The 14,624-nt window shown below is 41.1% G+C and overlaps 1 pseudogene; it reads right to left on the bottom strand.

Moving 5' to 3' along the window:
* Positions 1-14,624, bottom strand: part of LOC114295887 (oligopeptide transporter 1-like) — a 42,915-nt pseudogene that overhangs the window by 19,998 nt on the left and 8,293 nt on the right.

The following is a 14,624-nucleotide window of genomic DNA, read 5'->3' as shown; positions in this document are numbered from 1 at the left end:
ATAAATAACTTCTTTTTTTTTTAAGTCAACTTTAATTATTTTTTTATTTTATTTTTTTCAACAGCATGCATGACTCCAAATCTTTTTATTTCTTTAGAACATCAAAAGGTCATTTTTTTCATTTCAAGTCAAAAAACAATAAAGCACCCATTTTTTATTCTGAAATAAAAATGATCCAAACACTCTTTTTTTTTTCTTTTTTTTTTTTTTTGCTTAGAAAACAGCAGGCACATTATATATATATATATATAGACAAATAGAATAATGCCACAAACCAAGCTTTTTCTTTTCCTGGCTGGCAACACAACAGACCCGTCTATATATGGATATATATAAATAGTATATTCTGAGGGGATATTCCAGCATCACACACTTTTTTTCTATTTAAAGAGAGGGGCCAAAACCCTATTTATTTCATAGGTCACTTTTTTTATTTGTTTCACAGCGGCGCTCTCTCTCTACACAGAGAGACTCATCTTTCTTCGTCTTTTTTTTTCGTCTTTTGAAACCAGTGGCACAATCTTTCTCACTAAACTTGCATTTTCTTCAAAAAGGCAAGAGACCACCATGAGCAGCGGCTCTCTTCTTCTTTCGCAAGCCAGCATTTCTATTCTTCGTTGAAGACCACTGCTGCCTTCATGCTGGCCGTCGTCGCAGCTCAGGCCCCGCCGTCGGCCTGCGAAAGAGTCACTCAAGGCACTGTCCTCCGCGTGACCACCCCAACTCGCGCGGCCTGCAAGCTTCGCGTCTGACCCATGCGGTATCGCCCACTGCTCACGCCGTGGCTCCGGACACCACTGATGCTGCGACCCAAAGTGCCACCATCTCGCGCTATCACCAGCCCAGTTCGTCACTATCCAGCCCGTTGTCAACGCTGGTTGTTACCCTCGGTGTCTTGCCGCTGTGCTGCGACACCCCCAGCTTTGTCGTGGGTCTTGGCTTCGGCTCTCTCTCTTTACACAGAGACCAACCCAGTTGTCCTCTTCTTCAATTGGAGCTCCGTAGTTGCTGAACCAAAGGCCACACAAGCCATTGTCGTCGGCCTTCGTGAGGTCACTGTTCACGCCGACCACGCCGCCCTCTCAACGCGTCATTGGTCGGTCTAGCCAGAAATTTCTCGGACTGATTTGGCTCTCGAAATACCAATGCTCACGCTGCTGCCAACCCGTCCTGGTTGTTCTTGGACCCAAGCCAGCTCTTCATTTTGATGAGCTTTGGTCTATTTCTTCCTTCCACAGTGCTTACTCTGCCCATTTCTTTTATTTCTTCTACACTGCTTCAGATCTGTGAGTGAGCTCTTTATATATATATATATATATGGGTTTTGATTTTTACTCAACTAATTTCATTCCCTTCACTGTTTCAGATTTATTGATCTTTGGACTTCAAGATCTAGTTGAATATTTGCTCAAAGCCCTCTTCCTTTTTCTTCTTGCATTTCTGTTTTTCTGATGATGAACTCTGAATTTGTGAACTTCGGTGGAAATTTTGATTTCAGTTTTGAGGCTTGCAAATAATCTTGAGCTAGTGATCTGATTATATACATCTTCAAATCCTTGCTTGAGATTCGGGACTTTTATTGATGGACTGGATATAGATAAATCTTTAACACTAGGCTATTGAATTTTTATTGCTGATTTTGCAAGATAAAAAACACACCATGACATTGCACTCTTCCTGATATTTAAAAACCGAGCCCATGCATTGATAATTTGATACAAATAGAACTATTGAAAAATATTAAGCATCCGCTGGTTGCCTCGTGTGAATTTATTCATTGCCATCCTTGTGAATGTTGAAATAGGTACTGTTGAACTAAATTGGCCCTGCAATAATTTTTTTAAAAAAATTTGTTGAATCTTGGCGGGCTTGTTGAAGGTGATTGCAATTTGTTGTTGAGCACTATTGTTGAAAATTTGAAGAGAATAAAACAAATGTGTAGTTGTTGATGTTGCCCCATTCTAATAATGCCTGAATCATGATCTGAAATTGATATTGTTTGTCTCATTTGTTGGTTTTACTATTTCAGGCAAATAAATTTTTGTGCGAAATCCACGACCCCGAGGCCTTCAGAATCTTCACTAATGAGAGCAAGGGTTGTCCTTTGGAAGTTTGAATGAGCGCAAAACTGTTCCTTAGAAGTCCGAAAGTAGCATACACCCTACCTCGGCAAGAAAGATCCCTCTGGACGGCAACCGAGTCTACCAAGCTTGCACAAATAGAAGTAAAGATTGTCTCTCACAAGTCCGAATAGAAGCAAGGCTGTCCCTCATAAATTCAAGCAGAAACAAGGCTCTCCCTCAGAAATCCGAGCAGAAACAAGGTTGTCCCTCAGAAGTTCGAGGGGAAACAAGGCTCTCCCTCAGAAGTCCGAGCAGAAACAAGGCTGTCCCTCGGACGTCTGAGTGGATGCGCACTTCTACTTCGGCAGCTAATGGAAGCAAAGGCTATCCTTCGGGAGTTCGAGTAGGAGTCCACTCTACTTTGAAAAGAAAGATCCTCGGAGCTCGTATTGATGAAAGCAAGGGCTGTTCTTCAGACCCGCACTGATGAGAGCAAGAGCTGTCCCTCGAAAGTCCAAACGGAAGCAAGGCTGTCCCTCAGGAGTTTGAATAGTAGCACACACCCTACTTTGGCAAGAAGATCCCTTCTGATAGGCCACCGAGTCTTGAGGGCTATTCTTCGAAAGTCTGAGTGGGAGAACACACTCTACTTCAGCAAGAAAGATCCTTGAGGCTCGCACTGATGGAAGCGAGGTATGTTCTTCGAAAGTCTGAGTGGGAGCACACACTCTACTTCAACAAGAGAGATTCTCGAAGCTTGCACTGATGGAAATGAGGTTTGTTCCTTGGAAGTCCAAATGGAAGCAAGGGCTGTCCCTCGGAAGTCCGGGTGGAAGCACACTCTTTTCTTTGGCAGAAAAAAAAGATCCCTTCTAGCTGGTAACCGCAAGAAAGATCCCTCCTGGCTGACAACCGAATTTATCAAGCTTATCCTAACGGAAGTAAAGATTGTTCCCTAGAAATCCGAGCGAAGACAAAGTTGTTCCTCGAAAATCCAAGTGGATGTACACTCATTTCTTCGGCAATCAATGGAAGCAAATGCTATTCCTTGAAGCTTGCATTGAAGGAAGCAATGGTTGATAGAAGCAAGGGCTATTCTTTGGAAGTCCAAGTAGGAACACACACTCTGCTTCAACAAGAAAGACCCTCGAAGCTTGCATTGATGGAAGTAAGAGCTATTCTTCGGAAGTCCGAGTGGGAGCATACACTCTACTTCAGCAAGAAAGACCCTTAAAGCTTGCATTGATGGAAGCAATGACTGTTCTTCGGAGGTCCGAGTGGGTGAAACACTCTACTTTAGCAAGAAAGACCCTCGAAGCTTGCATTGAAAGAAGCAATGGCTGGTGGAAACAAGGGCTATTCTTCGGAAGTCTGAGTGGGAACACACACTCTACTTCAACAAGAAAGACCCTCGAAGCTTGCATTGATGGAAGTAAGGGCTATTCTTCAGAAGTTCGAGTGGGAGTACACACTCTACTTCAGCAAGAAAGACCCTTAAAGCTTGCATTGATGGAAGCAATGACTGTCCTTCGAAGGTCCGAGTGGGTGCAACACTCTACTTTAGCAAGAAAGACCCTTGAAGCTTGCATTGAAGGAAGCAATGATTGCTCTTTGGAGGTCCGAGTGGGAGCACACACTGTTTTGGCAACTAATTGAAGCAAAGGTTGTCCCTCTCTGAGTGGGAGTACACTTCTACTGTGTCAAGAAAAGTCCCTTCAGGTTGGTAACCAAGTCTATTATTTCCTCTTTCTTCTTCGAGGGGCAATAAAAATTGAAAACTGTTTCAAGCAACATAACACGATGAAGATATACAATGTAGAGAAAATAACTTCTAATGGAGATACATAATATAGAGGAAATAACTTTCTTCATAACATAAGAAAGAAAGATAGAAAATTCTTAGACAATGCAGTAAATACAAATTGTAAATGCCATAGATAGACTTCTTTTACGGAATGTCGAAATTTGCCCCTAGAGTTGTAAGATCATTTGGAAACCTTTCACCAGCTGCTCGGGTTGTGGCCATCATGCACCATCATAGCCATGTCTTCTAAGATATCCCGGGGCTCCTGTTCTCTGAACTCTATCTCATATGCTTCGACTTTCTTTCTAAAGATCTTCTTAAGCATCCGGCACTTTTCTGTAGGATGTCCTAGTGATCGGTGGAAAACACAATAATTAGGACCCTCACGGCCCTTCTTCGGCAAAAGCTCTTCGAAATGAGGCAACTTCAGTTCCCCGTCTGCCACCCATTCTTTAACTAAGGCCTTCACCTCCTCGACACTACACGGAAAAGAAGTGTCATCTTCATAGTTTTTTCCTCTTCTGACCTCTGAATTCCTCCCCCTGCGACTTTCATGTAGAAGACGCGGAAGCCGCAGTGACAGAAGGTCCTCGGGATGACTTGAAGCTAGTTTTATAACTAGTCTTGAACCCAATCTCCTGAGACTGAGGTATGTTGATGTTCCGGGATGCTTCAATTAGTGTCGAGAAGGTGGGTAGCTTGTGATTAACAAGAAGCATCTTGTACCCATTCAATGCCCCTTCAACACAAATTTGGACCAAGTAGCTTTCCTCCAGAGCCTCATGACAGTCCACGGCTTTGGCTTGGAATCTCTTCACATATTCAAGAATATCTTCACCTTCCCGCTACTTTTCCTTACACGGGGTAAGTGTGGTCACTTTCTCGGCCACCTGAAAGAATTTCGCGTGGAATTTGTTGACCATCTCTTCCCAACTTCGAACAGAGTTTGGGGCCAAGTTAACGTACCAACTATATGTTCGGTCGGTGAGGGACTTGGAGAATTCTCTCAGTCGGAGAGACATGATGTGAAGCATGAATCTCCAAAGTCTCGATGAACCGAACAACATGTTCTCGAGCATTTCCTTGCATGCCATTGAATTTGATGAATTTCAGCACCGTGTACCCCTCTGGGTATGGATAACTCAACATCTCAATAGGGTATGGTGGCTTGACATCCGGATCAAGCAAAGAGGGTAAAGTCATCTTGCCCCGTTCGAGATCGAACATGGCTTGCACATCGGCGAGAGTAAGAAATTGTTGAGGGAGAGAACTTGATGGTGGTATTCCCGGAACCTGACTTATAGACCCGAAGACTTAGCTTGGAGCAACTTGGCCATTTGGGTGTTGAGAATTCACCATCGGTGAAGACACATGATGATATTGGCCATCGGCACCTATGGATACGCCGTTTGGTGGTGGGACGTTGCATTGGGTCCCATAAAGTCTATTGTATGCCACGGCTATATCAGGTTGGGCTTGCAAACTCGGCATTGGAGCCAAAGGAGACCCACTCGGTACATGAGTAGAATTTATAATCGGTGGAACAAAATTAGGCATGGATGGAGCACCACTTTGTAGAGAAATTTCTGTAGGCCTTTCTTGAAGTTCCACCGCCGCTGGAACACCATTCATTGCGCCGGAAACTCCTCCAACCACCGATGGACCATGGCTCGATCCTCCAGGTGCGTGATTTTGCACTCCATGGGCCACAGGTTGGCCATGACTTATTCCTCCTAGCACTTGATTTTGCACACCATTTTGTACAACTTTAGGGAGAATTTGGAGTAGATCTTGATGGTTTTGACCATTTCCAACATTACCATGAAATTGTTGATGCTTGTCAGTGCCGACTTGACCTCAACTGGTGGTGCGAAATTCGAACCCATCACCAACATGGTGTGATTGAGATTTTGAAAAGTCGTGAGAATCTGTTGTTGAGTGTGTTGGAGTTCTTGAATGGCTTCAAGAATGAGAGGTCAAGCTTGAACTTGAGTCCTTTCATCACCACCATTGGAAGAGCCTTGTTGATGAGTCTCATTATCTGCCATTTTTGTCGGTGTTGTATGAGTTCTAGATCTCATTGAGACCATTAACCAATCCGCCTCCCCAGTGAAGTCGCCAAATGTATGAGAAGGTTCAAGAACGTCGTTAGAGAATTCGTAGACCTTCGAAGATCCTTGAAGAACAACTTCGAATTCTCTAGAAGATGATGAGAGGCTTAGATTCTTCAATAGTTTCAACTCAAGAACACAAGAGTAAAGGAGATGATGGAGATAAGAGATTGGGTGAAGAAGAAGGCAAAATGGCTAGAGAGAGAATAATGACAAGGCTCTCCCATGGATCTCTCACTTTCACTCTCAAGGTTGATAATGGAGAAGGGAAATTAGTTCTTTCCCAAGAGTTAATTCTCCAAAATCCATCCCTTGTAAAGCTATGGGTGGGTGCTATTTGTAAGCACCTCATGACGTAGGATGGAGCCCATGTGCAAGGCACATGGGGAATATTCTCTCTAACCACCTTGTCCGAGGATGAGACCTCTTCGAGGATGAGGAAAACCTCGAAGAGGAGATCAAGCTCTTGGCAAACCCTTCTTCTTAGCCACACCTAACCAATGATCCCCAATCATCCCAAAGGGTCAGGGGTAGTCCCAGAGGACGTCCTGCCGCATAAGGGTCAGGGGTAGTTCAAGAGAACGCCCAGCCGCAAATATTGCCGAATCTCAGGGACCCCCTAGATCATGCCACCTCGACCCGAGTATAGGCTAGTTTAACCGAAGAGTGAATTTATCTCTACTCACCGTCCTCGGGATCGGGTCCTTTGTTCGAACTCCATTACGCCCATGGTTCTGGTGCGTAGATCCCGGAAAGCTCCGAACCCGCAAGTGTTCTGGGATTCATTAACGGAGCGACTTCTAGATTACGTCTGAATCCGTTCGAAGCCAAGTGCTTTGGATCTCTAGATTCGTGGATCCGAATCCTTTCGAGTCCGAGTGCCTCGGATCTCTAGGATAGCTCAATACCCTTTCGAGTCCGAGCCCGAGTAAGTCTCTGAGTTCGTGGATCTGAACCCTTTCGAGGCTTAGAGCGATTCAGCCCGTTTGATGGCGATAAATCCGGGCCCACCAATCTTGGACTTGCGATAAATTCGGGCCCACCAACCTTGGACTATTGGGCCTAATTAATTTAGTGGGCTCAAATTAGCTCCTCTTACACAGAGAGAGAGAGAGTACCTAAAGAGGGAGACCCGAACCAGATTAGAAGGCCACCACATGTATGGTGAATCAACTAGAAACTTTCTTAAAATACCAGCCCATCCATACCGAAGCATCTAAACAGTCCATTGAACACCATCAAGAAAATTTAGCAAAATGAAAATGCTGAAAGAGAAATAGACTTGCAAATGAAGATGCTAAAAGAGAGAGAGAAAGAGAGAGAGAGAGAGAGAGAGAGAATCACCTAGGTAGTTTGGGTTAACAACATGGCTGCAAGAGGATAAAGTTACCGATGATAAAACGCCTTCACTATGGTAATAATACCCACTGCATATACAGTATTCGAACCTGAATTGGCAAAAATGGTGATAAGGACATGCTCTTTCAAGTTGATGTTAGGGAAAATATGTGATTCTCCACAAGTAAATCAATCAATGGGAATAAAAATTAATGCGAAAAAATTAAATCAAAAGCAACACAAAAATTTTTACGTGGTTCCCTCAATGTGAGCTATGTCCACGGGATCGAAATCTGATTCCACTATCAACCAAATAGTTTCCAAACGATTACAAACGAGACACGAAAAGTCTCACAAATCACCCTTAGGTGAATTCCAAATAATCACAAATAAACAAGAGGAAAGACCTCACCAAATAGATGAACCAAAATCTTCAAAACTAGAATTGTAGAAGACCAAAAATAATAATCCAAATTAATTTCACCCACTAACCAATGATGCACAGCAACAATGGAACCATCAATTGAACTTATGCCCCAAGAATCAATGTTGGCTCCCGAATCTATGTGGCTGCCGCAGTGCACTTTTTTCCTTCGGCAAAACCAATACCAAATATATGTCTATATAATTGATCCTTGAGTTTTGTTATCAAAACCCTAATGGTTACCAAACTGAATTAGGTCTCCACAAATTAAATATAATATATAAAAATATATTATAATTAATACTAAACCAAATTAAACTCTTTTTCCAAACCCAATTGGGTCCCACACTCCAATAAGGAGGTATACCCAACAATTCTCCCCCTACCGACTTAAGTGGAGATATCAACCATACCCGCAAAAATTCGACACTTCAAATGTTTGTCCCTTGACAAAGTCTTAGTCAACATATCCGAAATATTATCATCCGTGTAAACCTTTTCGAGTTGTAACAATTTCGAATCTAACACATCACGAATCCAATGGTATCTCACATCAATGTGTTTCGATCTCGAATGAAAAGTAGAATTTTTACTCAAGTGAATAGCACTTTGACTATCACAATAAAGCACATACTTTCTTGCTTCAAACCCAACTCTTGCAAAAATTTCTTCAACCATAACTCTTCTTTGCAAGCTTCTATAATAGCAATAAATTCAGCTTCGGTAGTTGAGGGAGCAACACATTTTTGTAATTTAGATTGCCATGCCACAGCTCCCCCTGCAAAAGTCATCAAATACCCCGAAGTAGATTTCCTAGAATCAACATCACCGACCATGTCAGAATCTGTGAACCCATCAAGTATCAGCTTACCATCCCCAAAACACAAACACACCTTCGAAGTCCCTCGAAGACACCTTAGAATCTATTTTACCGCTGCCCAATGTTCTTTACCTGGATTAGAGAGAAAACGACTCACCACACCAACGGCGTGAGCAATATCCGGCCTTGTACAAACCATGACGTACATCAAAGAACCAACTGCTGAAGCATAAGGAACTTTTAACATCTCTTCCTTATCTTTCTCACTTGTAGGACATTGATTCGAACTAAGCTTGAAGTGACCCGCAAGTGGACAACCAACCGGCTTTGCTTTATTCATGTTGAACCTCTCAAGAACTTTCTCAATGTAGCTTTCTTAAGACAACCAAATCAGCCCCTCTTTGTGATCACAAACAATTTTCATACCAAGTATTTGCTTTGCCGGTCCCAAATCTTTCATAGCAAAAGATTTACTCAACTCTAACTTCAACTTGTTAATCATGGTAGAATCTTGACCCACAATTAACATGTCATCAACATAAAGCAAAAGAATAATAAATTTGCCATCCAGAAAATTTTTCACAAACACACAATGGTCCGAAGTGGTTTTAGAAAAACAATTATTCATCATGAAAGAGTCAAATTTTTTGTACCATTGTCGCGGGACTTGCTTAAGATCATACAAACTTTTCTTCAATTTGCAAACAAATTTCTCTTTTCCCTTTTCTACAAAACCTTCCGGTTGCTCCATGTAAATTTCTTCTTTAAGATCACTATGAAGAAATGCGGTCTTCACATCAAGTTGCTCAACTTCAAGGTTCATACTTGCAGCCATACCAAGTACAACCCGAATAGAAGACATCTTTACAATCGGTGAGAAAACCTCATCAAAGTCAATACCTTTCTTTTGCCCAAAGCCTTTCATAACAAGACGTGCCTTGTATCTCAGATTCTTGCCATCATTCTTCAATTTGAAGACCCACTTATTTTTCAAAATTTTCCTCCCCTTAGGCAACTTCACTAAATCATAGGTGTGACTTTCAAATAAAGAATTCATCTCCTCTTCCATGGCCTTTTTTCAATGACCTTTCTTTGTATGCTCAATTGCTTCTTGATAGCTCTCAGGCTCCCCTTGATCAGAAATCAACACAAACTCATTAGGAGGATACTTTCTCGAAAGTTGTCGGTCCCTTGTAGATTTCCTCAACTCAAGTTGTGGTGGCGGTTCTTGAGTTGGATGCTCTTCCTTAATTTCTGCCTCAACTTCATTAGGATTAGCATCATCCTCTACATCTTCAATAGGTGGTTGCATATCTCCCCCATTTTCATCATCAACTGAAGATGAAGGAGATGGATCCACGTCTATGAGATCACTAGTTTTTGGCTCCGGTTGATCACCTTTGCCGAAGTCATCAATTGTTTGGTCTTCAAGAAACACAACATCACGGCTTCGAATGACTTTCTTGTCAACCGAATCCCACAATCTATACCCAAATTCATCACGTCCATAGCCAAGAAAAATGTATTGTCTTGACTTACTGTCAAGTTTGGACCTCTCTTCCTTTGGAATGTGAACAAAAGCTTGGCAACCAAACACTCTCAAGTGCTCAAAAGTCACATCTTTGCCAGTCCAAACTCTTTCTGGAACATCACCATTCAAAGGATAGGAATGAGACAAATTGATCACGTCAACCGCTGTCTTCAATGCCTCACCCCAAAAGGATCTTGGCAATTTAGCTTGTGAAAGCAAACACCTTGTTCTTTCCACAATGGTGCGGTTCATCCCCTCGACAACTCCATTTTGTTGAGGAGTCTTCTTAACTGTCTTTTGATGCTGAATACCTTGGCTGCGACAATACTCATCAAATGGCCCAATGTATTCACCACCATTGTCTGATCGGATGCACTTCAATTTCTGCCATGTTTCTCTTTTAACCATGGCCTGAAAAGCTTAAATACTTCTAGAACTTGATCTTTAGTTTTTAGTAGAAAAGCCCAAACTTTCCTTGAATAATCATCAATGAAAGTAACAAAATAAAGTGCACCACCATGTGTTCTAACTTTTAAAGGACCACAAACATCCGAATGAATCAACTCCAAAACATTTTCTTTTCTAAAAGCAACATTTTTATGAAAGAAACTCTATGTTGTTTACCCGCCAAACAATGAACACAAGTTTTGAGATGTGTACCTTTCAAACTGGATAGAAGCTCTTTCTTGAACAATACTTGCAGCCCCTTTTCACTCATGTGGCCAAGCTGCTTGTGCCACAATTCGGTAGAAGTATCATCTTCAAGTGCATTGACAACACCTTTACAAATTTTTCATTGCATCGAACAAAGTATATGAGTCTTCTTGCACTTAGCCACCACCAAAGAACCCTTTGTGAGCTTCCATATTCCATCACCAGATTTGTTGTTGAAGCCTTCATCATCTAGCTTCCCAGTAGAGATCAGATTGAGGCGAATGTCGGGAACATGCCTCACATCTTTAAGCAACAACTTGCAACCCAAATTTTTTTCCAAGCAAACATCGTCCATGCCAATAATCTTGGACAAACTTTCATTACCCATTCGAACAGAATCATAATCTCTTTTGATGTAGGTAGTGAAGAAATTAACTCGAGAAGTCACATGAAAATAAGTACCAGAATCAATCACCCAATTACTCTCTTGGCCCACAAAATTGATACAATCATCTTCACAAACGACCATGAGATCATCGGTAGTAACTGCCGTTGTGTCTTCTTGCTTCTTATCCACACTTTTGTCATGTATTTTCTCCTTGTTCTTGAGCTTTCGGCATTCTCGCTTCATGTGCCCTTTCTCATGGCTAAGGGTGTACGCGGTGCGGGTCGGTGCGGTTTGAGAGAAAAATAGAAACCGTATGGCGGGTGGCGGATTGATAAAAGTGTCACTAGAATTTGCCATTTTTCTTACCAAAAATCGGCGGTTCGATTGGCAAATTATAATGAATTTGCCTTGACGGTGCGACTCGGTGCGGTTTCGGCGGTTTTGGCGATATTATGCACACCCTTACTCATGGCAATAATGGCACTCAATGTCTTTCTTTAAAAAAGAACCATCTTTTGATTTGTCACCGTTTTGATCACGACCACGAGGAGTCTTACTCCTTCCCTCTGTTTTGCTTCTGCCTCTCACAACAAATGCTTCCGAATGAGAGGAACCCACTGATTTTCTTCTAGTTTCTTCATTTAACAAGCTACTAGTGACTTGACCCATTGTGACAACTCCATCAGGTGCCGAATTACTAACCGTCACAACCAAAGTCTCCCAACTTTCGGGCAAAGAACTAAGTATCATCAAAGCCTGCAACTCTTCAGTAGCAACATGATGAAACACACTGTCATCAATCCATTGACGAATAACACCAACAGCTTTTCAATTAAGCCTATTCCACTCATCATCTTTCATACCCTCGGGTTTGCCACTATCACCCTTAATGGGTCCATACAAATCTTTACAAAATAATAGGTCCTCCATTTTAGTTTTCCAAGGTATCCAATTGCTTCTATTGAAGCTAGACATACAACCCACATTCCCCACCATTGATTTACACAAATAAATAGACACAAATAAACCGTAAGCTCTGATACCAGTTGTTGGGGAAAATATGTGATTCCCCACAAGTAAATCAATCAATGGGAATAAAAACTAATGTGGAAAAATTAAATCAAAAGCAACACAAGAATTTTTACGTGGTTCCCTCAATGTGAGGTACGTCTACGGGATCGAAATTCGATTCCACTATCAACCAAATAGTTTCCAAACGATTACAAACGAGACACAAAAAGTCTCACAAACCACCTTTAGGTGAATTCCAAATAATCACAAATAAACAAGAGGAAAGACCTTACCAAATAGATGAACCAAAATCTTCAAAACCAGAATTGTAGAAGACCCAAAATAATAATCTAAATTAATTTCACCCACTAACCAATGATGCACAACAACAATGGAACCATCAATTGAACTTATGCCCCAAGAATCAATGTTGGCTCCCGAATCTATGTGGCTGCCGCAGTGCACTTTTTTCCTTCGGCAAAACCAACACCAAATATATGTCTATATAATTGATCCTTGAGTTTTGTTATCAAAACCCTAATGGTTACCAAACTGAATTAGGTCTCCACAAATTAAATATAATATATAAAAATATATTATAATTAATACTAAACCAAATTAAACTCTTTTTCCAAACCCAATTGGGTCCCACACTCCAATAAGGAGGTATACCCAACAATTGAATGGCCCTGGATTCATTGAAAATGTCCATTTTTGTAACAACCCTCGTCACTGTTTACTGATTAACTACCGATTACTGCTAAACTGGGATTGATTATGATTGGTAATCGAATTGATTGAAGTACTGAACTGACTGACTGAAATCTGGAACTGAATTGATTAAGTATATTTGTTTAATTGTATGTCTATCTGTTGACTGTTTGATTATCTGTTCATGCCTTTGTGTTTAAATTGCGAATTGAAGGCCTTATCGGTGACCGAATCTGAAATTGATTGATGTTTTACGATCGTCATAATTTATATGATTTTATGGTATATTTATCTGAAAAGTGATTTGGTATGATTAAATTAGATTGAATTGAGCTAGATTGCAATAGTTGGCTTAATTACCGTAATGCCATGTTAGTGGACAATGCTAGGACTTATTGAATCACATGTACAACACTTGACCAACACTTTTCCTCAGCCATTTCTTGAGTTCTCACCGAAAAATAAAGAGAGAGAGAGAGAGAGAGAGAGAGTTAAGAGAGAATTTGGCTTCATCTTGTGAATTGTTTGGGGACTTGAAGAAATTGAAGAAGAAATTGCATATTTGAGCTTCCTTTCTTTGAATTGGAGACTTAAAGTAGAAATTCATCTTCTCATTCTTGTGTTTAAATTGTTTCTTGCATGGTTTAGACCAAAGTTGAAGACTAGAGCCAACTTATGGCTCAAATTGTTGTGTTGAAGCTTAATTGTTGCGTGCATGTATATATATTGAAGTTTTGAGGTTGTAGTTCATAATTCCTCACATGCATGTCCATGTTTTAAAAGTAGTCAATGAATTCATCATGTTTTTAGAAAGAATTGGCTCAATTGAGTTAGCATTTGAAGCTTTGAAGTGTTTAAATTCATGCATGTTCCATGTTCATCTTGTTCATGAAATGTTATTTGAAATTGGATTTATTTGAACTACCTTTGGGCCTTGATTTTACAAATTGAGCTTTGGAATCATGTTAAACTATGAGTTTTGGGATGTTTTCTAGAAAATTAGCCCATGAGGATCGAAATTTATGGTTTAAAAGTTGAATTTGAGCTTAAGGTTCAAATCTGGGAATTCCAGATTTTGAACTCACGCTCGAGCGTGGTGACTGGCGCTCAAGCGTGAAATTCGTGCTCCCAGTATTTTGCCCTGTTTTGATGTCTGCTCGAGCGGAATAATTGACGCTCGAGCGGGACACTGTGTCTCATTCTCGAGCAGGTGTCGAGTGCCCAATCAAGCGTGATTTCACCTATCCAGCACTTTTGACTGTTTTGCAGAACGCTCGAGTGGGTAAGTCTACGCTCGAGCGGAAAGCTTTGTCTGCATGTCCGCTCGAGCGAAGTAATCTACGCTCGAGCATGACTCCTATTTTCTGAAAATTCTAAAAATGCTTTTAAAATGCATCTTTGCATCCTCATCCCATCCTAGGCATTATTAGGCCTAGTTTAAGGCATCTTAACGAGGATATAGATGTAGAACACACTGAGGCAAATTAGGGATTAAGTTATTATTTTCCCAACTGTGTAGCTTAGTGTGTGTTCAATCTGTAACTGTGTAGGGTTGGCGACTGGGGACGCGCTCTAGTTTTACTGTAGCCCAGAACTCTGTGAGTAACAACTGTGTAAAGATATGTTCAAAATGATTATCTTCTGAACAATTGAACTGTACTGCTTTCTGAATTGATACTGTTAATTGAATGAATGTATGTCCTATATTCTGAACTGTATTGTGGCATCCTTAACAACCACTGTCTACTGTTACTGTTACAGAGATCTCT

The sequence above is a fragment of the Camellia sinensis genome, chromosome 9 (genome assembly GCF_055761805.1).
Source record: "Camellia sinensis isolate YWXY chromosome 9, ASM5576180v1, whole genome shotgun sequence".
NCBI lineage: Eukaryota > Viridiplantae > Streptophyta > Magnoliopsida > Ericales > Theaceae > Camellia > Camellia sinensis.
Note: the sequence above shows the minus strand (reverse complement) of the source record. Positions and strands in the feature narration are given on the sequence as shown.